Consider the following 25,610-nt stretch of genomic DNA (forward strand, 5'->3'; position numbering starts at 1 on the left):
TTTTTTTTTTACTCGGATCAATGACTATTGACCTGACCTCTCTATAACTATAAGCACCCAGTGAAGTTCACCTCCATCTCTTCTATCCGTCTAGTATTCTTCTTTTTCAAAACCCTACGTAAAATTATTTTGTTGAATCTCACCTTGATTTTTCTACAATACCTTCTTGTACTTCTAACTCAGAGTGCCCTTCTTCTATCAAAATTATTCCGTCTGATATAACGAACGAGTCTCTATTGCCTATTGGGATCACTATCTTCTTCCCTTCTATCCATCACATATTGTAATTCCTCAAACAATTGATTTGCTCTTCAAGAGTACGGAGAAGACAAAAAAAAATCCATCATACCAAGGTTCCTCGTGTCCAAACCTAACCCAAGATTTGTAGTAACAGTATCAATATGAGAATTTTCATAACCTTTTGAATTAGGCATAGCATCACAAGAGTAAAAAAGAAATATAATTCATAGAATATATTTTCCTTGATTTTCTCAAAGTAAATCTCTGTGTTCTATTCCTAACTTCTTTTTGTTGTTCCCAATAAATCTCTTAATTTTATCTTTTACGGTTTTTAGTTCTAACTCCAATACTTTTTTGTTTTTATTTCAATTTGTTTCATTTCTGTTTCTAACCACGTCTAAATATTTTCTCCTATAATCAGAAAGAAAAAAGTTTGTTTTTTGGAAATTGACTATCTATATAACAAATGACATAGGTTTTTGTGCCATGTCATAACTTTGGTTTATAAATCTCGGTCGTCCAATTTTCTTTTGTAAATCATGACTCTTCCTTTTAAAGAGTCTTAGAAAAGATAGATATTTAACCGTCAAAATAACTACCCACTCCCTATAAACTCTCTCACTATTTTTCTTTCTTTCCTCTTTTCTCCCTTCAAACAACTCAATATAATCTCAGTTATTATTTTTATTACTTCAATATCGGTAAAAGACCAAAATATTTGATAATTTTGTATACCATAAATATAGAAAATTTCGTGCCCTACGGGCACGGGCTATACCCTAGTGATCTACAATAGTCATTACAATGACATTGATACATCAAAGATGTGATCAACACGACAACTGCCGAATTCAAACTTTTACAAAGAACAGGCCTATAGCCCAACTAAACTGTGACCTAAAGTCCAACAACAATGTTTATACCTTTTATAACCTAAGTCCAATAAACAATAAACCATGGAAACCACCTCCTCTGGGAATCAGACCCGAGACCTCCAGAATTTTGGAGTTTATGTCAACACATTGGACCACTTGGACAACCAATTATTAATCAGAAAGAAAGAAAAATTATGATGACAGTTACTTTCCTTGAAAGTATTTAGTACTACTTATTTTAGGATTTAGTGGTTATTTTTTTATGTAGATCAAGATGTTACTCACTCTTGACTAATTTGGTATTTTCTTTATATTTTTTTTGTTTGTTCCAGATGATTTTTTAGTTTATCTTCAATCATTTTGTTCAATATTGTGTAGTGTGGATAGCTTCATTTTCTTCTTACTTATTAGAGTTATTTTGTGAAAGGCGCAAACATAAGTACCGGATGATGAGTTTGCGGCATGAAGATGTTTTTTTTTTTTTCAGTTTGGGACATGGACTAACTTTACCGTATAAAAGTAACGACGTCAAACAACCATTAACGTTAGTTAAGTATTTCGTTAGTAAAAAAACTTAAGATGCCCCAAACAACAGTTTTATTTAACTTTTGATGCTTCAAACACTAATTTTTCAAATAATTTTTGGGCTTATGGTCCAAAAATCTACAATTAAACACAGATTTAATCCTTTCTAATCCTAAAATAGGTTTATAAACCAAAATATTAACATAAATGGATATCTAGTCCATTTGTATTCATCTCTAGAGAAAACACAAACCCCTCGAATTTATATTAAATCATAATACCAAATCTAACCTTCTATATAAACAAAAATTGATTTTCCTTCAAAATCCCCAAATATCCGTTTTCCATTTTTATCTCTCACCTTCTTTCTCCAATCACGTTCATATTAAAAGAAACTTTATCTTCATTCTTCTCCAAAACGGAAATCTGCTTCGTCTTACTTAGACCAACTAAAAACTCCATTGTTTATTTCGATTTCCATCATCAAAGATTCAGGCTCGTACCATTGTTAGGATCTACAATTGCTTATGAGGTGAAAGTAACAAGTTTAATCCTTCTTTTTAATGTTTTTCATCATCTTCTTTAGAGATATTTATGATTTTCATTGTAATCGATTTCATCTTTGTATCATCTTTTTCAAATATTCATCATTATTCATGATTTCCTCTCTCTAAGATCTTCATAACCGATTTATGATGTTAATGTTAAGCCTTGTTTACTAATTCATTATCTTCGATTATGTTATGTTTGTATCTTCATTAGATTTAGGTTACAGATCTTGATGTTTAGAACATTTCTTGATATCATGTCCGGTAACGATACCATTTTAACATGACACATTTTAACATGACACATTTCTCGATTTCCGTACGTTTTTTTGTAACGAATGTAAACGATGTGAATTTATACGAAATTATGTGTACTTTATTGAACATGACAGATTTTAACAAGAGAACATTCTGTACAATATTGTTTTAACAGAATGTAAACAATGTGTATTGTTCAAACAATGATATGTACTTTATTGCGCTTTACACATTGAACCAGTGAAGATTCCGTACAATTTTTTTGTAACAGAAGGTAAGCAGTGTGTAGTGTTCCAAAAATTATATGTAATTTATTGCACTTTACATATATTGTTTTTACATAACAGTAGCCTTGTTAACTAAAGTTCTGTTGTCTCCAACACATGATGAATTTTATAAAACATTATACATAATTTACTATATTATACATGTCGTTTGTAGTAAATTATATGTTTTGTTGACTAATGTATATGTTTTCCTTTTGTAGTTTTGTTGTTACTGGTGGAATTTCCTACAGTATCATCCAACCTAAGTAAGACCACGATACTAAAATCTGATGGTTGGGATAAAATATTTACTGAAGTCGATCAGTTGTTTCGATTTCCATCAGAGAAGATTCAGTTCGTTTGTCAAGAATGATTTAAAGCGTGTAACTGCTGTTTGTTGAATGACTCAGATAGTTGAGAAGATACTGCAGTGTACCTGTGTGAAAAACATTAAGTTCTGGTATAAATAATGTGAAATATTAGATAAATTACGTTGTATACATGGCAAATGATGGTTTCCTCGTAATAAAATAACACATATTACGAACTTGTTTCATAATTTGTATTTGATGTGTGGTTATGTATGAGTAAAAACGAAAATAAATGCTGCTGTAATTTTCGTAAATTGTACCTAATTTATGAACATGTTTCATAATTTGTAAGGGATGTTCGGTTATGTATAAGTAAAAACGAAAATTAAATGAGAGAAAATGAAATATACGTTATGTATATTAACCCCCAAATCACGCTAAATTGATCCCAGAAAAATATAATCTTTCCAAATCTAAAAGTTAAGTGAGAGAAAGTTATATATACGTTTTGTATATTAACCCCCAAATCACGCTAAATTGATCCCAGAAAATATACTCTTTCTAAATCTGAAAGTTAAGTGAGAGAAAATTGATTTGAATCGAAAAAAAATTACATAGTAAGAGAGAAAAAATTGATTTGATTTCCAAATCTGTAAAGAAGATAGAGAAAATTGATTTGGACATATCCGTTATTTCCTATTTAATCCCCCCAATCACGCAACAAAAATGTCGTTTCAATTTTGGTCCGACCCCAATTAAAAATAAGGGTGAAATCTGTACGAGGATATGGACGGGATTTGGTTTTATATAGCAAGGGCCTTTATGTCCAAATTGCAAAAGGACTAAAAACCCATTTGTTGAGAAGATTGGACCCTAAACCATTTTTTAACATTATTTTGGGCCTTATACCCATGGATCATTTTTTCAAATTCAGGTGCCCCTAACACTATTGTTGCAATTTCTTTTGAGAAATGCAAACCTAAATTTAAAATCTAATTATATCTGTAAAATATATTTACATAAACCGACAAACTCACAATTTCTTTGCTGACCACCATCATCTCTCTCTCTCTCTCTTTCTCTCTTTCTCTCTCTCTTGCTATCCCTTTCTTTCTTTTTCTCTTTTTCTTTCTCTCTCCCACTCACTGTTTCAGCGAAGAAAGAATTTTCTTCGTCGTCGAAAACCCTCCTTAGTCTTAGATGAAGGAAAATGGTCTTAGGTGAAACCTAAAACTATCGAGGTTACTCCATAAATCTGTCACTTTCTATCTTTTAAATATTTTAATGAAGGAGAAGGGGTTCACTTGAAATCTTAAAACTCTCCATGCAGGTTACTAAGAAGGGAACCCTTCCTTATTTTGTCGGGACAATGAGAACAGAGAGCAGTGGTAGCATCCATCTAGGATTTTCTTACCCAAAATTTGGATTATCCTGATACAACATGGTATTTCCCAACTCATCGTCCTAAATCTAAAATCTTTTGATTTTTTTGAACAACACTAAGCTATTTGAATATTAATAGATTTTATTTTTTAACATTAAGATACTTTAATATTTATGAACAAATGAATATTAATGGATGTATTAATTTTTAGATCAATTTGTGTATGACGAATGGATGAATGCATACAATCAAATTTTGTGGACACACTTTCTGTGATGTGTAGATTCGGATGTTTCTACATACTTCACAAATCTCAAGGCTCTTTAAGATGAACTCAATTCTTTGTTAATAACTGAACCTTGTATATGTGGCCATGCTCGTTCCTTGATTGAGAGAACCAACCAAGATAGAGCTATGGAATTTCTTCAAGGTCTCAATGATAGATTCTCCTCTATTCGGAGTCAAATTTTGTTGATCGAACCCTTCCCATCTATCCTTCGTATTCATTCACTTATCAAACAGGAAGAAGTTCAACAAAACCTTGTTACTCTCATGAATATTGACTCAAATACTGCTGCCCTTGCCGTTGGTTCAAACTCATATAATCACAATCGTGTTGATGGATCGGATAAACAAAGAAACAAGCGACCACGACCATATTGTGACAATTGTAGGATCCATGGACATGACGTTTCCACATGTTTCAAAATCCATGGATACCCGCCAAACTACGGTCAAAGAAACCGGACCCGAGCTCGGCAAGAGCCGTTGGCTGTTTCGGTCTCGGACCAAGCAGGATCGGGGGTGCCTACAGCAACATCGCTCACCCCGGAATAATATCAATCGGTTTTGGCATTATTAGATCAACACAAACAGCCCACAACCTCTCTCCGTCTCAACAAAGATCCTCTCGTTAATCTCACCGGTAAGTATACTTCATCTTTTCATCATCCTTGGGTTATTGATTCCGGAGCCGCTAAACATATATGTTCGGCTCTCTCTCGTTTTTCTTCATACTCTCTTGCACCTCCAGACCTATACGTTCGATTATCCGAAGGTTCACGGGTTAAGGTGCACCATATTGGTTCTGTCTATTTTTCCAATAGATTTTATTTACAAGATGTGCTTCATATTCCATCTTTTCAATTTAATCTCATATCTATATCTCAAGTTTCTAAATCCCTTGGTTGTACCGTCTTGTTTGATAATGACTTATGTCTTTTTCAGGACCGAACAACGAGGACAAAGATTGGGCATGGTAGTCTTCATGACGACCTTTACTTTCTTCGCACGGAGCATCCCATCCTTTCGGTTTCAAGTTTAGTTCGAGATAGTTCTAGTCATGAGTCTTTTGTTTTATGGCATAAACGTTTAGGCCATCCTTCTTTTTCCCGTTTTCAATACTTTAATTCTAAGCTTCCATGTATGAATTTTAGTTTTTTATCAAATAAAGTACCGTGCGAAGTATGCCCACTTCCAAAACAATGTCGATTACCTTTTCCTACTAGTACTACTTCTTCCTCTCATATATTTGAGTTAGTACATGTAGATTTATGGGGTCCCTTTCCGGTTCCCTCCACCTCCGGGTGTCGTTATTTCTTAACCCTTGTCGACGATTTTTCTCGTTGTACTTGGATATTTCTCATGAGTTCAAAATCGGACTCAAATACGTTAATTAAATTTTTTTTTAAATACGTTCATACGCAATTCGATTGCAAAATAAAAACAATTCGATCCGACAATGGATCCGAATTCATGAATAATTCACTACAAAGTTGGCTTCTTGAAAAAGGGATTACCCACCAACGTAGTTGTACCTACACACCCCAACAAAACGGGGTTGTCGAACGCAAACATCGCCACATTCTTGAGGTGGCTCGTTCTTTACGTCTTCAAGCTCACCTCCCTCTATCCTTTTGGGGAAAATGCGTTTTAACCGCCGTCTATCTCATAAACAAATTACCAACACCCATCCTTCTTGGAAAATCACCACATGAAGTCCTCATGGGTACTCCTCCGACCCTTTCCCACTTACGTGTGTTTGGATGCCTTTGTTTTGCTCGTATTCCTTTAGTCAAAACAAAGATGGATGCTCGCTCTTCCGCCGGCATCTTCCTTGGCTATCCAAGTGAACAAAAAGGATATCGTATTTACGATATCTCCACAAAAAGAATATTCGTCTCTAGAGACGTCACATTCATTGAAAATCAATTCCCTATGTCCGACTCCTCACCTTCGGCGACAAACTCTTCTCCTCGTCCGACACCATTCCTCTCGGTCGACGATGACGACATTGCCTTTCCGGCGACAAATAATTTCCCGTCTAACAACAGCAATGACACTGAGGTGCCTGCTGTTCCCGTCGTCCCGGTCAGTGATACCGATACAGGGGTGCCTTCAGACACCCCTGCTGAATCGGTTCCTGCCCGATATGTCGATACAGAGGTGCCTTTAGACACCTCTGCTGGATCAGTCCCTGATCCATTGACCGATACAGGGGTGCCTTCAGACACCCCTGTTGCCGCTCCTGCCAGCCCCAATTCCGGGGCTTCTTCGGCTGCTGCCGACACGACCGTCCTTGACGGTTCTTCTCAATCCGTTTCGTCGACAGACGATGGGGCTTCGGATTCCGGCCGTCCTTCACGGTCACGACGCCCACCGTCCTATCTTAACGATTACGTGTGCTCTAACACGAATATAGTCAAGTATCCACTTGAAAACTACTTTTCTATAAACTAGTTTTCTACATCTCATCAACAATTTTTATCATCGGTACTATCTACTACCGAACCTAGCTCTTTCACTCAAGCAATGAAATCTTCACATTGGAGAGACGCTATGGCCAAAGAAATCTCCGCCTTGGAAGAAAATCAAACCTGGACTATCACCAGCCTACCACCCGGCAAAAGACCTATTGGTTGCAAATGGGTATACAAAGTCAAGTTCAAATCTGACGGTTCAATCGAACGTTACAAAGCCCGTTTAGTGGCCAAGGGCTACACCCAAATCGAGGGAATAGATTACAGTGACACTTTTGCACCAGTTGCAAAACTGGTAACTGTTCGTGTTCTCCTCTCTCTTGCCGCCATTAAAGGCTGGACGCTCCACCAATTGGACGTTAACAACGCATTCCTTCAAGGTGATCTGAATGAAGAAGTTTACATGAAACTTCCCCCCGGTTTTTCATCTCAGGGAGAGTCTAAAGTCTGTCGGCTTCATAAATCTCTGTACGGCCTTAAGCAAGCCTCCCGTCAATGGTTCTCAAAATTTTCCTCCGTTCTCATCGAACGGGGCTTTTCGCAATCTAAAAGCGACTACTCTCTTTTTACTTTTCGTTCTCACTCCACTCAAATTTACGTTCTCGTCTATGTAGACGACATAATTATTACAGGAAATAATGATAATGCTATTTCCCAGTTAAAATTATTCCTAAATACTGCTTTCTTACTGAAAGATCTGGGTCGTTTACAATACTTCCTTGGTATCGAAGTATCTCGCTCATCACAAGGCATATTCCTATGTCAACGGAAATATGCCCTTGATATTTTGAAAGATTCTGGACTCACCGCTGCACGTCCTTCTGAGTTTCCCATGGAACAAAAACTCCGTCTCAGTCCCACCGACGGCACACCTTTGCCAGACCCGTCGGTTTACCGCCGTCTAATCAGCCGATTACTTTACCTAACGGTTACACGGCCAGATATCACCTATGCCGTAAATAACCTCAGTCAATTCATGCAAACACCTAGCCAAGTACACTTAGACGCCGCTCACCGCGTACTACGATACTTGAAAGGTACCCTTGATAAAGGAGTTTTCTTATCCGTAGACAGCTCACTCCATATTACAGGATACTGTGATTCGGATTGGGCTGGCTGCCCTTCAACCCGTAGATCAACTACTGGATACTTCACAATGATAGGGTCCAGCCCTCTCTCTTGGAAATCAAAGAAGCAACCCACAGTTGCCAAATCTTCAGCTAAAGCAAAATATCGAGCTTTAGCCATTCTCACATGCGAACTACAATGGCTCAAGTATTTACTACTTGATTTTGGAATCGACCACTCCGACCCGATGACAGTTTACAGTGACAATCGGGCCGCTCTCCACATTGCTGATAATCCCGTCTTCCACGAACGAACAAAACACATCGAGATAGATTACCACATCGTTCGTGAAAAGATAAAAAACAACGTCATTGCCACACGCTTCACCAGTACAGAAAATCAGTTAGCGGATATCTTCACAAAACCACTTGGGGCAGAACCGTTCAAGAACATAATTGGCAAGTTAGGCGTTACTTCCATTCCCGCTCTAACTTGAGGGGGAGTGTTGGAAGGTCCACTCCACTCGGCCAAACCGAGTGGACTTTGTCCCATAGGAATCCTATTACAACTAGGATTCCTTAGTAGTTAGGATTATATTTAGATAACTATCATAGAGTTTTAGTTGTTTTCAATCTCTTCTTTGTATCCTATATATACATAGCCATACACATTGTAAAATTAAGTTATTGTGAATAATAAAAGGTATTTTACCAAAGTATTCATCCCTACCACTAATAACTTGTGTCTCTCTCTCTCTCGGATCAAACCGAGACTTCATCTTCTTCTTCTCCCACTCGGCTTCACCGAGTGTGATCATCATCATCTTCTTCCCACTCGTCACCTTCGAGTGTCTACTCGGTTATAACCGAGATATCAATCAAGTCTCTGTCTCGGCTTCATCCGAGAGCATGGGCGGACCCATGTGGAGACCAGACCGGGCCATTGCCCGGTCTGGATTTGTCGAAAAAATTAGGTAAGATGTATTAGAGGTGGTCTGGATTTGCCGAATTCTAAGCAAGATGTTAGAGGAGTTAACTGTGAAGGCTCATTAGTTGCTTTGGTTGGTTAGTAACCCATCCATGTTAGCGACCTAGGATCAAATCCCATCTTCTCAAATTATTATTTTTATTTTATCCCCCAACCAACTCTTTAGCATCGTTTTTTTAAGAAAATTTAGTACAATTTTATCTTCCTAAAAGTAATTTCATCGAAATGATATGTGCAACTTTTGAGGATTGAATTTAAATAATACCTAGAGTAATCAATATTCACTTTCATGAATACAAATACAAATACAAATATATCATAGCAACAAAAATTGCGTATTGATCATCATTTTAAATATCAACTAGGTTAGAATTTGATTTTTTTTCTAATAACTTTAGGCTAGCCCTGTCTGTCTTAAAATCCTGGTTCCGCCTCTGTCCGAGAGTGACAATCATCAAGGTATTTATATTTTCACATAACTCGCTCTAATATAGGAGTAGTTGGTTTTTCTATTACTCAATTTCTAGATTAAGTATTAAGAGATATCTCTCCTTTTATTTTTGTTAAACTTTCTTCGGGCAAACATTAAGTAATAGATTGTTCTTTTTTTTATTAAGTACAAGTCCATAGAAATTTCTGATCAATCAATGAAAATATATATTTTATTTTGACAAACTTTTTAATTTTGTAGATATTTTTACAAATATAGGTATTCTATTCCATTCTTATTTCGTCTCAATCTTTTTGATGGTTAAATTTAGACTAGGTTTAGTTCTTATAGAAAACAAGTAAATGTATAAAAATCAAAAGATATTTTATATAATCTGCCATAGGTTCAGAATATCTCAAATATGTTGTAAATCCTCAATGTTTGATCTATAAATAGAGGCACCCAGTTGTTGCAATTCTATCGATAATTCATTCGCTCTCAATCTATTGTCACCATAAATAATTTAGGAGGGAAGTGACTAGTTTCTTCATCGACCATTATCTATCAAAATGGTTAAAACTAATTTATTGAGATTTTTCGTGTGTCTATTCGGTCTCATTTCAGCTCTTAACCATGTCTGGGCAAGTAATAATACAGCCTCTGATGTCCCACCGATTTGTACTAGTTTACAATGTCCAAAATTCACCCGCATTTGGGCTGGAAAGGGTTTTGAAATTCGTGGATTCAACACTTCCAAATCCATGTTTGTGATCACTTCTCCAATAAATTCCACTTTTGTTGAGTCCACTAAAGCAGGATTTCAACAGTAAGTAATTCAATAACCTTCAAAAAACTTTACATTCATTTAAATTCTTTTATTATTTTAATTTAAATAAACTTTTGTTGAGTCCACTAACAAACTTAAACAAAATTCTTACATAGGTTACTTGATTACTTTCAAGGGAATAACACTTCTGAAAAGGACGTGGAGATGACAGCTCCATTACTAACCCATGTCTCTGATTCCTCTTTCATCGTTAGCCTTTACGTCCCCGAAGAAGATCAACCTAATTTACCTCTAACAGATGGCCTACATCTTCAGACATAGAAGTCCAAATTTGCAGCTGTAAAAGAATTTGATGGGATTGTATCAAGTGACATTCAAGTTGAACAAGAAGCTTCAATATTACATGCTACTATAGTAGATTTTGGTTCTAACTGGTTACCTTATATTAACCGAAGTCGGGCTAAGGATCCTACCAAGACTATATATACTGTGGCACAGTATAATTCTTTCGATACTCAAAAGGGAGTTCATGAGATTTGGATTTTGTTCGATGCGTAAAACTAGAATAGAACATTCTTATTTAGTAGCTACATTAAATCAAGATTAAATAAACACAAGTTTATATTGAATTATGTAGTCAGTAGTCCCTTTACATATATTATTATTATTATGTTGTGATATGATGCATTGATGCATCATGACATATAATATAACATATAACGCGATGACCTTTTTTGATCTCAGATGTTGATTTATCTCTTAAATATTCAAGTTCGGTTGATTTAATCTGAACTTTGCTTACCTAATACGTTCCACGTTTTTAGAGAAGTAGTTAGAAACCAGCCATTAAACTCTATTTCTTCCCACTTTCCGCGTATGGGGATGCTTAAAGCACGTGCTCGAAATGCTATGATTATTGACCCGACTTCTCTAACAGCACCGAGTCAACTAACTGCGTAAAAGTTCACCTCCATGTCTTCTATCTTATTCTTCAAAATATTCTTCTTTTTCAAAACCCTTTGTAAAATTACTATTACCCTACTAATGTTAGAATTATTTTCTTGAATCTCACCTTCATTTTTCTACAATACCTTCTTGTACTTCTGAATCACAGTGCTCTTCTTCGATCAAAATTATCTCGTCTGATATAATGAACCAGTCTCTTTGGGGTCCTCAAACAATTGATTTGCTCTTAAAGAGTAAGGAAAAGACAAAATAAAAATCATCGTACCAAGGTTCCTCAAGCCCAAACCCTAACCCAATATTATCAATATTAGTGAAATATATATACAGAATATATGAGATAAAGAATGACAAAGTTAGGATACCAAAATATATGTATTATCTTTTCTCAACTTATATCAAAGCTATATATTTCTTGTACCAAACTAAAGAGAAGTGAGTAGTATATATAGGCATTTCCATGTAATCTAAGTTAACCACGTATGGGTATTAGGTGTAGAGAATTGAGATGATAACCAACACCTCTAGCTTGCATGGATGAGGTGGAAGGTAGACTATCCATGTTGGAGGCACCTGATGTAGAGAATTGAGAAAACACCTCCTACTTGCATGGGTGAGTATGCTATTTGTAGGCACCTCATGTTGTTGATAATTTTTATGATGAGACATGAAAATGTCCCATCTGAATCTCTTAACTTGGATTAGTTAGTCCAGTACGAGCGGTTACTCTGATGATTTGTGTGAATCTTTTGTCCAGGTGTGTTCTATGGAATTGAACTCGAAAAATAGATAAAAACAGGAAAGAGACACACACAAGGGCATTTTAGTCATTTAGGTATTCTGGTAATTTTGGCTAATGTTGGTGCTCGGTGAAAAGTAGAGTGCAAGACGAACTGAACTCGTGGCCGAAAACGGAAGACAAATGGACAGAAAGAGGAGAAGGAGGGGCCTTATTTCTCTCTTAAACACAAAACCAAATCAGTGATTGATGAAGGGGGATTTGGCTGAATATAAAATTCTCTAAAAAGAGAAAGAAATGGAGCTGTTATAGAAGACTTGAGATATTTTTAGAAGGGGAGGAGAGCTCGGTTGGAGGGATTTTTCGGATTTTACAGTAGAGAGAGAGAGGTGTGAGCTGCTATTTAGAGGCCTCCTCTCTTCTCACAATTTCATCTCAGTTGGGGGGATCATCTTCTCCAAGCTCAACTAAATAGAAACATTAGAGAGAGAAGGAAACTTTGCTTTGAAAGAAAAATCATCTCACAGCAACAATAGAAATTACAGAGAGAGAAAGTTATCAATTACAGAGAGTTATCCATCATTTTCTTGTTCTGATTTTTGTATTCTCCTTCTTTGTGAGAGAGAGAGAGATTACAGAGAGAGAGAGAGAGAGAGAGAGAGAGAGAGAGAGAGATTGTAGAGAAAGAAAGAAGAAATTACAGAGAAAGAAAAGAAAAATAGTTTCAATCTTCTTCTTCCTTTTTTTTATCCATTCAGATTGATTTTATTATCTTCATTGTTCTTATTTTACTGTTGCCATTGTTGAGAAAGAGAGAGATTGGAAAAAAAAAGAAAGAAGAAGTGAGAAAACAGTAGAGAGAGAAAGAGAGAAATCAGTTGAGGAAGACGAGAAAACTGGTGGGAAAATAATTTTCCTACATGGAAATCGTTTCCGAGAAGATGAGAAAATCGATTTCCCTAAGGGTCTGTTTGTCTGTGAAACAGTAAGAACAGAAGGAAAACACTTCCCTTAGGGTCTGTTTGGTTGAAAAGCAGCAAGAAAAGTTAAATTCTTTTTTCTCTTATACTTTATATTTCATGTTTAGTTCAATCTAATTTCATGAATAGCTAACTCTCTCTATCTAGGGTTTTACTATGAAACCATATTTGACCTTTTAGAAACATATTTTTGATCGATTGATTCTCTCGATTGTGCTTGAAAGTTCGATTTGTTTTAATTCGTTAAATCGATTTTCTTTTCATTGTTTATACTTTTAAATTTGATATATAACGCTTAGGTTAGATTCTTTGATGATATATGTTTATTGATTGATAGACAATAGTTTAGAGATTTATTTTTCGAAATAAACAATAACATTGTTATACTGTATCGGTTTTAAACGAAGACATCTCCCGGAATTAGGATAGTTCATTATCCGAAATTCTGAATTATAGGAAAAGAGAATTGATTAGATATTGATTCTAGAAGTTTTATTGTGTGGATTCCAAAACCCTAGACTTTCTCCCCCATTTGAGTTCATTTTCATTTCCGTTATTTTATTTTAATATTTTATCACCAAAACCAAAATCAAAACTAAAACCGTACTATTTCTAAGTTTTAAAATAAGTTTAACTAGTCTCTGAGGAACGAACCGGTCTTACCGGAATTTATTACAACTTGAAACCCGTGCACTTGCGGGTATAGACCTATTTAGGAAACTTTCTAGGCCCATCACTTTACTATGGGTAGCCACTTAATTAATGTCCCATAGGCACCCATAAGATATGTTGTGGACAACCACTATATTATAATACTCCCCCTTGGATGACCACAACCTAAAATAACTGTCTCAATAAAATCTTGAATGATGTTGGATACGTAAAATGCTGCCTCGTTAAAACCTTGCCAGAAAACCCATTAGGACAAAAACTAGACGAAGGAAAAAGAGTACAGAGCGTAGATATCCAGTACTAGTGATTTGTAAATCTTCACACGATAATATTCTCCCCCTGATGAATATCATATTGTGGACCGGTGTAGTTTTACATTATTTGATTATTCAAGCTTCGCATTCCGATACCTTCTACTAGTTTTCTAAACGTTGTAGTAGGCAGAGACTTTGTAAACAAGTCAGCATAATTCTCACATGATTGTATCTTCTGAATATCAATTTCACCATTTTTCTGTAGATGGTGTGAGAAAAATAACTTTGGCGAAATGTGTTTCGTTCTGTCACCTTTAATATATCCTTCTGTGATTTGGGCAATGCAAGCCGCATTGTCTTCATAAATAATGGTAGGTGACTTTGTAATTTCAGGAAGTTCACAAGAATTTCTAATATGACTAATAATAGACCTGAGCCACACATTCTCTGGTAGTTTCATGAAGAGCAATAATCTCCGAGTGGTTAGAAGATGTAGCAGACATACTTTGCTTACTTGATCGCCAAGAGAAAGCTGTACCACCACTAGTAAAAACATAACCTGTTTGTGAAACTCCTTTATGTGGATTAGATAGATATCCTGCGTTAGTATATCCTGCCATTTGTGAAACATCAGAGGAATTCTTCGAATAGAATAACGCCATATCAGTAGTTCCTCGAAGGTATCGGAGAATATGCTTTACTCCCATCCAATGTCGTTTTGTTGGTGCCGAACTGAATCTGGCCAATAAATTTACTACAAAAGAAATATCAGGTCCAGTACATTGAACCAAATATAATAAAGCACCGATTGCACTTAAATATGGTACTTCAGGACCAAGTAGTGCTTCATTATCTTCTTTAGGACGATAAGGATCTTTTATAGTATCAAGAGATCTGACAACCATTGGAGTACTAAGAGGGTATGCAGTGTCCATGCGAAATCTATTCAAAACCTTTTCAGTATATAAATTTTTATGTACAAGAATTCTATTTGTACTTCTCTCAATTTGTAAGCCAATGCAGAATTTTGTTTTCCCAAGATCTTTCATCTCAAATTCTTTTTTCAAATATTCTGCAGCTTTCGAGACATCTTCAACTATCCCAATTATATTTATATCATCAACGTATATTGCAATGATAGCGAATCCAATATATGATTTCTTAATGAACACACAAGGACAAATAGGATCGTTTACATATCCATCCTTGGTCAAGTATTCACTGAGACGATTGTACCACATTTGCCCTGATTGCTTTAAACCATATAAAGCTCTATTAAGTTTAAGTGAATACATGACACGTTGTTTTCCTTCAGGTAACTTGAAACCTTCAGGGACTTTCATATAAATATCAGTATCTAGATTGCCATATAGATATGCAGTGACGACATCTAGTAGATGCATATCAAGTTCTTGTTGAGCTGCTAGACTGATTAAATATCTGAATGTAATGGCATCCATAACAGGAGAATATGTTTCCTCATAATCTATCCCAGGTTTTTATAGAAAACCCTGTGCCACAAGTCGTGCTTTGTAGCGAACGATTTCGTTATTTTCATTGTGTTTTCTCACAAAAACCCATTTGAACCCAACTAGATTTACATCCTTAGGTGTGAGGACCACCGGTCCAAAAATATTACGCTTATTGAGTGAATCTAGCTCTACCTGAATTGCATCTTTCCATTTCGACCAATCAGGTCTTTGTCGACATTCCTCAATAGAGCGTGGTTCATAATCACCATTTTCTTTCAGAATTGAGGTTGCCACTGCAAAAGAAAATACCTCGTCGATAATTGTTTCATTTCGGTCTCAAACTTCTTTTGAGCATTCATAATTCATAGGGACTTCCTCATTATTTTGTATCTCTGCCTCATCAAAGGCTTTACCTTCTTCAAGGGGTATTTGTTCAGAAAGTGTGGCTGTATCATTAATAGTCTCTTCTAGAGAACTATTATTTTGTTATTGGTTCTTCCTCTTTCTAGGAATAGTATCTTTAGAACCAATTGGTCGTCCACGTTTCTAACGTGGCTTAGACGACTCATTTGCTATAGCAGTTTCTCCTGGTCCTTCAGGAATATTAATTCGTGCACGAGCATTAGCAGTAGGGGTATATGATTCAGTTACCCTTGCTGCATCATTAAATGCATCTAGTAGTTTATTTGATATGCCTTGCAAATGTATTATCCTTTCTACTTCTAGTTCTGACTGACTAGTTCGAGGGTCTAGATAAGACAGACTTTCTGTATGCCAACATAAATCATTTTTTTTATTATCCGATGTTGACGGATTTTCTCCCCCTAATGGTGAGAAAATTGTTTCATCAAAATGACAATCCGCAAACCGTGCGCTAAAAGTATCACCTGTCACAGGTTCGAGATATCTTATAATAGATGGTGAGTCAAAACCAATATATACACCCAGCCGCCGTTGAGGTCCAAATTTAGTACGTTTTGGAAGTGAAATAGGGATATGCACCGCACAATCAAAAACACGTAAATGTGTAGTATTTGGTTGATGGCTCGGAACATGTTGTAACGGAGAATAACCATTCGCTCTGGGCCGAAGAGGAATCAAAGCTGCAGCATGTAATATTGCAGATCCCCATGCCGAAATAGGCAGTTTAGTTTTCATCAACATTGGTCTCGCAATTAGTTGTAGATGTTTTATGAATGAATCTGCTAGACCATTCTGGGTATGAACATATGCTACAGGATGTTCAAGATCAATACCAGCTGCCTGACAGTAAGCATCAAAAGCCTTTGATGTAAATTTTCCTGCCCCATCAAGACGTATCATTTTGATAGGAAAATCTGGAAAATGAGCACGTAGTCTAATAACATGAGCTAGTAATCGTGCAAAAGCATTATTACGAGTTGATAAAAGATTAACATAAGACCATTTTGTAGATGCATCAATTAATACCATAAAATATCTAAATGGTCCACATGATGGGTGAATAGGACCACAAATATCTCCTTGAATACTTTCCAAAAATTTAGGAGATTCTATATAAACTTTTGTAAAAGATGGTTTTACAATCAATTTACCAAGAAAGCATGATTTACAATTAAAATCCTTACTAATCAGAAACTTCTGATTTTGTAATGAGGGGTTGGGCCATTGGTCCAAAAAGGGGGCCAAAATGAAAATCCCACCCAAAGTTGCCTAAAAATGAAAGGGAGGTCCAATGTGTCAGTTTGGAGGGTCAAAATTACGTAAAGGGCCCTTAGAAAATAAAGTATTTACCGTTCATGCCATCGAAAATTACAAAATTGCCATAAAAAATTCTCGGGAAACGATTTTTTTTCTGAAAAATAATCTGACAACCCGTCCATCAGAATCTGTACTGTTCAGAAAATTACGGAACAGCCACCGAAAAATTCCCGGGAAACGAAATTTTTTTATTTACTGGAAATTTTTTCTGTACTAGACATTTTTGCTGGGCGGGAATTTGAAATTTCGTAAAAAAATTTGAAAATTTGGGCTGGAATTTGAAATTTCGTAAAAAATTTGGGCGGGAATTTGAAATTTCAAACTTCGAAAAAAAAATTTTGTGATCGGGAAATTATTTTATTTACTGGAAATTTTTTTCTGTACTAGACAATTTTGCTGGGCGGGAATTTAAAATTTTCAAAAAAATTTGAAAATTTGCCCGGGAATTTGAAATTTCAAAAAAAAGATTTCGTTTGAAAATTTCAAAAAAAAATTTGAAAATTGGAATTTTTTGTGTACGGGAAATTATTTTATTTACCGGGAAGAGATGGTTTGCTGGGCGGGAATTTGAAATTTCGTTTCAAATTTTCAAAAAATTTTGAAACTTTGAATTTTTCGTGTACTGGTAAATTATTTTATTTACCAGACATTTTTTTTTCCAGGAAAACGTCAGCATGTCCCGTCCAAGGGCAAGAGGGGAATAAAAAAAAAACTGACATTTGGACCTGCAACTAATTTTTGGCCAAGAGTGGATTTTTTTTGGTTTACCCCCCAGATTTTGGACTGTTGACTCAAAAATCCTTTTGTAATGGGTGTCCTTGAGAATTTTGGATTATTCTACTCATCATGGTAGATCCAGGATGTTCCAAACGATCATGCCAAAGTGTCACCACACTAGGGTCGTAAAGCTTCTGGTTTACGACAATATATGATTCAATCGTTTTTATCCTTACAAGATATAATCCAGAAGAAAGAGTCGACAGTCTCTCTAAATCATGCTTCTCGCCAGAAGTATTTGAAGTAATATATAAATATTCTTCATTATTTTCATTTCTAGTCTCAATGTGGTAACCATTTCGACGAACGTCTTTAAAGCTTAATAAATTTTTCAAAGACTTAGTTGAAAATAATGCGTCATCAATGGTTATTTTTGTACCATGCGGTAATATTATAGTTGCTCTACCAGAACCTTCAATAAGACTAGATGAACCAGCGATTGTTATTGCATTAGCCTTGTATAACTTCAAGGTCTCAAAATATTTATTGTTTTGAAAGATAGAGTTTGTAGTTCCGCTATCAACTACACATATATCCTCATCATCTTTTGATATTGTCTTTCTGCAATCCATACCTTATGTACACAAAAATAAGACATAAGATTATAACATATTTGTATTATATGAACATGATAATATTACATTAATTATTTAAGAAACAAAAAAATATATACAAATATAACACTATTCTGGGAAAATTTTGTCAAACTCTTCATCAAGTAGTTTGTCAAATTCTGCGGGAGGTAGATGATCAAAGCTACCATCGTATATATCTCTTTCGGCTGCTGGGACACATTCTTTTGGAATCTCCAGATTACCGCCGTAATCAACAAGAAAAAACTCGGTTTGTGATTCAGTATGATGAATTTCCACTTCCTCAACTAGAAAATCAGACACATCTAATCCAGTGTTATAGGAAGAACCACCTATCTCCATCTGGTTCATTTCTGTATTGGCCGTTGCTTTCTTTAACGACGCTTGGTAAAGATCTACCAGATGTTTTGCAGTTTTACAGGTCCTTTGCCACATCTATAACATGACTTAGTTTGTATTTCAGATGGTTCATTTAATGCCCTTTTTCCTTTGTCTTGTCGACTAAATGGATGAGGTCTAGTACTCGAGCTATTGTAACGTCCTCGACGACCACGACCGTAACCACGACCACGTCCACCAGAGTGGTAGCCACCATCTCTGTTATTCCAATTTTGACCATTCCCACGTCCGTGTCCTCCAGAGGGGTAGCCACCATCTCTGGTATCTATTTGGTGATCGTTGCCACGACCACACCCTCTAGAGTGGTAGCCACCACCTTTATTATTTTTGTTGTGATCGTTACCACGACCACCTCGTCCATAAGATGTCACATAGGTTTCAGATACTTCTGAATAACCTGTTGGACGAGCCTCTTGATTTTTCATAATAACTTCTCTATTTTGTTCCGCAACAAGTAGACAAGAAATTAAATCAGAATGATATTTAAAATTCATATTTCTATATTGTTCTTGCAGGTTCATGTTAGATACATGAAAAGTAGAAAATGTTTTCTCCAGCATTTGTTCTTCACTAACAGGGAAACCACAATGTGCCAATTTTGTCGTTATTTTAAACAGAATAGAACTATACTCAGAAACAGTTTTATAATCCTACAGTCTCAGATGCAAGCAATCATTTAAAGCCTTAGGAAGGATAACTCTTTTTAAATGATCAAAACGTTTCTTTAAACTGGTCCATAACAATAAAGGGTCTCTCATATTTAAATATTCCGACTTTAGATCTTCACATAGATGGTGTCGGATAAAATTCAGTGCAGCCGCACGATTCTGAGAAGTTTCATTATTTCCCTCTGCTATGGTTTTCTTTAGATTCCTTTCCTTTAAATGAGATTCAACATCAGGAGCCCAATTAAGATAGTTCCTTCCTGTTAAGTCAAGAACTGCAAAATTTATATTAGTTAGATTCGACATTTGAAAAGTAATAACACAACTTACTTTGATTTTCAAACGGTCTTCCAAACAACCCTTCCTCTATAACTGGAATTATTACCCCACTTGGTTAGAGCCTCGTGCTGATAACGTAGTGAAATATATATAAAATATATGAGATAAAGAATGACAAAGTTAGGATACCAAAATATATGTATTATCTTTTCATCTCAACTTATATCAAAGCTATATATTTCTTGTACCAAACTAAAGAGAAGTGAGTAGTATATATAGGCATTTCCATGTAATCCAAGTTAACCACGTATGGGTATTAGGTGTAGAGAATTGAGATGATAACCAACACCTCTAGCTTGCATGGATGAGGTGGAAGGTAGACTATCCATGTTGGAGGCACCTCATGTAGAGAATTGAGAAAACACCTCTTACTTGGATGGGTGAGTATGCTATTTGTAAGCACCTCATGTTGTTGATAATTTTTACTATGGGTAGCCACTTAATGTCCCATAAGCACCCATAAGATATGTTGTGGACAACCACTATATTATAATAAATATGAGAATTTTCATGATTTTTTGAATCAGGCATAGCAATATAGCATCATAAGAGTAAAAAGAAATATAATTCATACAATAGTAGGGATCCTTAGGGGCAATGAGTTCATCATCTTTGTATAATGTGGGAGATAAAGTGGTCAGTTACAAAACTAAAAGTTTAGGAAGATTAAGAAGAGAATGGGTTAATTAGGACTTTCTAAGTTAGTTTGCTGGGTGCTTTGAAATAAAATGGCTGTTATAGAATGTTGTACGTTTGGCCTGCCTGCTAATAGACCCACCCGCTTATAACAATATGGGGGTGTTTTTTACATAGCCCCTAAGTATTTCTCGGCGTACCAATCTCTCCACCACTAAAGTCTAACAAACTAATTATTATCTTCAACCAAATAAAAGAAAAACAAACAAACTTATTATATCCTTAATAACCTAAGTTCAATAATCATAGATTCCACCTCTTGTGGGAATCGAATCAGAGGCCTCCGGGGTTTTTTTGTGTTTATGTCAATCCTTTCAACCACTGGGGCAACCAAGTATTGACTCACATTTTTATATATTCCTAAAACAACTACTCAAAATTCAAATTAACTCTTTTTATTCTTATTTTGTATTATTTTTTAGTTTATATTTCTTGTTTTTCTCTAATTGAATCTCTTTCTCTCTCGGTGTTCTATTTCTAACTTCTTTTTGTTGTTCCAATAGATCTCTCGATTTTCTCTCTTTTACGGTATCAGTCTTAACTCAAATACTTTTTTTTATTTCAATTTTTTTCATTTGTGCCTCTAACTAAGTCTAAATATTTTCTCCTATAATCAGAAAGAAAAATTACGAGGGCAGTTACTTTCCTTAAAATGATTTAATATTTATTTTAGGATTAGTGGTTATTTTAGGATGTAGATCAATATATTACCAACTCTTCACTAATTTAGAGTCAGGGCCGACCCTGACTTTTTAGTGGCCCGAAGCGAACTCCAAAAACGAAGTCCCATGTTTTATATGCAAACTTAGAGTTCACCTTAGGTTATCATGAACCTAAGCCTCCCCTATGAGCATATCCAACGGAACACTCAAACTCTAAGCCTTCGAGTCTCACTTAGGATTTTTAGAGATTTTGTTAAAGCCCTTCTCCAACGGGGTACTATACTAGACACTATGATGATGTGGAACATTTATTAATAAAGACTTCCAAGAGAGACACTCTAAAACTAGAGTGTCTCCTTGAGACTCTCTAAGTGCCACTTTCAAATTCTAACAAGTAAAAACCTTTATTTTTTAACTACTTTTTATCTATTGAATTGAAGAGTGGCATGTACATTAAGTAGAGGTATTTAACAGATCTACATTGGAGGCAAAAAAAATTAGAGTGTCTCTATATTGACACTCAGGAAAGAGAATATTGATAGACAATTGACAACTAGAACTTTTATAGAGTATTTGTTAAAGTTTCGCATTGGAGAGGCTCTAAGCGCATTCTGTACAATCTATGTGGAAAACAAACATTTTTTCCAACATTAGAAAATGTATATGTAGTATAACTTCTTTGAATTTAATCTGGACTCTTTCAACAAAAAAAAAGGAAATCCTCACTCGATTAATCCAAGCACTACGAAATGGACATGCTTTAACTACGCCTCTTTTGTTACAGATTACGAATATCACAGCTACTAGTCACCATCTGCTATGGATTTTTTTTACTGTCGTAGCGAATTCCGACCAACAACTACAAACTTTATGTTCATTTGCTACACATTGGTCTGTTTCAAGTGCTTCTCACGCACAAATATTTTAAGAATTATAAAGTGTGTTTCGCCTACGGTTTGTTTGTCATAGCGAATTCCGTAGTTAACAGATAAAAAAATGGTAGCAGCTACTCATTAGGTTTGACGCAGAAAAAAAATCCGCCAAAAGTTTGGGTTTGCGCCAAAAAAATTGGGTGCCTTCTGTAAAAGAGGATCAAATATTGGGTGCTTTCTACAAAACATCGAAATATCTGGCGTGCCCAAATCATCCACAACTTCTTTATTCTATTTTCTAAACAGAAAGACCGAGAAAGGGAGAATTAGAACGAACAGTTTGTTGTAGAGCGAGAGGGAGAGTTGGAGCTAGGGTTTCTTTGAGCAGAATGGAGATTGGTTTCTAGCAAAGCGAGGAAGAGAAATCGACCGAGAGAAGGAGAGTTGGTGAAGAAGGGTTTTAGCTTATTCAAATCGACTGAGGTATTTCATTGATTTTCCCCTCTTTCTCTGTCTATGAAGTTTCTCCGAGTTGATTGCCCAAATTTCTTTCTCGATTAAATCACAAAGATCAAAGAGAGGGTTTGTTATCTTCCTTTTCTTCTTCTTCTCTTTACTAATTTTACAGTTCTTGGTGTATATATGTGTTAAAGTTTATGAGTATTAATTCTTGATTAAATCTCTCTTAGTATTATCGTTCTTATTTGGTTCTAATTATTTAATTTAATGGTTGCATGAACTTTAGATTCAAATTAACTACTACGTTACTTTGTTTATTAGTATATACTAGTGTATATCCCGTGCCCCACGGCACGGACACTTGTATCAATCAAATGTTACGAAATTATTGTTATATTTATTGAGAAAGAGAGATTTTTATTAGTTATTATTTTTTTTGTATTACTTTTTTGTTTCTTTTCTCTTAAATTAGTTATTATTCTATTGAGAGAGTGAGAGAGATTTCAATTTCTTTTTTTAACCCTTGAAATTTATTTTGTTTCTTTATTTCTTAAATTAGTTATTTTAATTTCTAAGAAGGAAACGATTATTGTTTTTTAAATAGGTAACTTTATTTCTACGAAGGACTATATTTTAAATTTTGAAGGGCTTCTAGACAATATCCTTTATTAAAAAAGGATGTTTGTCCCAGTCATCGTTTTCCCTTCTGTTTTATATAATAGATGTTGCTTTTAAATTGATTTGAAAATAATATATTTATGTTTTATTTTGGGTATGTACTGTCCATAAGAAAGAGTGAGGTTTTGGAAAAAATAAAAGCTCACTGTTTAGTGAAAATATTATGTTTACCTAATTATCGAAATAAATCTCTTCTTAGATAAACAAAAAGTCTATTCATACAAATTTCACAAAGGTTATAGATGAATATATATCACGTACTTCTTTTACATACATTTCTATAAGAAACCAATAAAGATGACTGATGTAATAGATCTGATAGAGCCCTTCATAATTTTTCTTTTGTTGAAACTGGTACTTCATATTACTAGGAAATAAGAATTCTATTGCAATACAATTTAACAGCTATGTATGGTACATTATTCCACGTCTTCGTTCTGTTCTTCTTCTTTGCCCATTTTGCCAACTTTTTTGCCGCTATGTTGAATTTCCTGCTTGTATGAGAGAATTTAACTTTTTTTCAGCCTCTGTTTTATTTCCTTTATTCTTTGAATATGAATTTTCGATTTCCATTGAACTTCATGTCTACTGTTTTGTAAATTTTTTATGATGTTGATATTATCACTTTCTATGATGATTCTTCTATAATTGTGAGATTCGGCCCATAACAATCCGTTAAGGATAGCTATGGCTTCACTTTCCTCGATGTTTCTGCTCTGTGTCATGAATAATTAAGCTAGTACATGTTACATTATGAATGTCGATAAAGGATGCATCCACATTTATTTTCAGAAAAGACGTTTCTAGGGGTTTACATTTTCCTTGTTCTATATGATTTTTGCTTACATTGTTTGACTGATATTTAGGAAAAGTTTTTATCATAGTTGTGATTCTGTCTAGCGAATTTATTTCGTGTTGAAAACAATGATCGCAACGGATTTTCCATATGTTCCATATGTTCCAAAGTATTGTAGCATAGTGGATTTCTGTTCTCAGGAGAAGATCCATTCTGCCACCGAGGTGATTTTGTCAAATAAAATATTAAAGTGAACCATATGTTTTTCGCTATAGGACAATGGAGCAGGGCGTGTTCAATGGATTCAATATCATTACAATTGGGGCAATTCAAATTATTGTCAATGAATTTACCTATTCTTTCCCTTACCGGGAGGGCTTTGACGCAGATTTTCCATATAAAAACTTTTATTCTTGGGACTACAGGGATAGACCAGATGAAAATACAATTGTGTGATAGCGGCATCGGTGAATTCATGCTAGTATAGAGATGCTGATACATGGATTTGACAGTAAAATTGCCTGACTGTGAAGGATCTATTTTCTTTTATCACCATTTTCTCCTGTGATAGGAATCGACATGATCAAATTCTTAGTTGTGACGTCAAAGATATTAGTAAGAAAATCCTCATTCCATTTTTCCTGTTCGATCAGCTGCGAAACCTTAGTGAGATTAGAGTTATAGTTGTTGCTAGAGGGGTAAGGAAGCGAGGGGATCCAGTTGTCGTTCCAAATGTTTATCTTTTCTCCATTATGAACCTCCCAAGTAGTGAATTCATCATTGTGATTGATGTGTTTACTAATCGTCTTCCAAAGCCAGGAATGGTGAGATTTGGCTGGACCAGTGTAATCTGAATTATTGAAATACTTGGATTTTAAGAATTGAACCCAAATCGCGTTAGGTTCCGATTTGATCCTCTAAGCTTGCTTAGTCAGCATAGCTTGGTTATCCAGCTCCGGGGAGTGAATGCCTAGACCTCCCAAGTTTTTTGGTAGGCAAATAGAGGACCAAGATTTGGTACATATACCTTTGGACTTACCCCACTAGAACGACTTTTGCATTGTCGAAATGCTCTTTCATATGCCTTTGGGAATGTCAAAGCATTGCATTTGGTATCGGGGTACGGCTGTGGCTATTGTCGAAATGACAATGGTCCGCCGGCTTGAGATAGGAAATTGTGATTCCATTTCTCTAATTTATTCTTGATCTGCTGAAGAATGTTGTTGAATATCTTCTTCTTTTGAGCCCCAATAAATAATTGAGCCCCAAGGTATTTCTCCGGAGTGGTCGCATATTTGACTTTAAGCGTGCGCATAATTAGACGTTTGAACTTGGGGTGAGAATTTTTCGAGTAGAAAATATTGGATTTGCTATAGTTAATCATCTGACCAGAAGCGTCGCAAAAAGTTTTGAGGA

At 35.3% G+C, this 25,610-nt stretch overlaps 1 long non-coding RNA gene across 1 annotated transcript; it reads left to right on the forward strand.

The window, feature by feature from the left end:
• The first annotated feature begins 10,390 nt into the window (after positions 1-10,390).
• Positions 10,391-11,239, forward strand: LOC147547624 (uncharacterized). Its single transcript, XR_015238380.1, has 2 exons — positions 10,391-10,477; positions 10,594-11,239. It is a non-coding gene; the product is annotated as an uncharacterized LOC147547624 (long non-coding RNA).
• The last annotated feature ends 14,371 nt before the right edge of the window (positions 11,240-25,610 follow it).

This window comes from Eschscholzia californica, unplaced genomic scaffold (assembly GCF_041429995.1).
Source record: "Eschscholzia californica isolate CP2 unplaced genomic scaffold, dmEscCali1.0.p SCAF_3, whole genome shotgun sequence".
Lineage (NCBI taxonomy): Eukaryota > Viridiplantae > Streptophyta > Magnoliopsida > Ranunculales > Papaveraceae > Eschscholzia > Eschscholzia californica.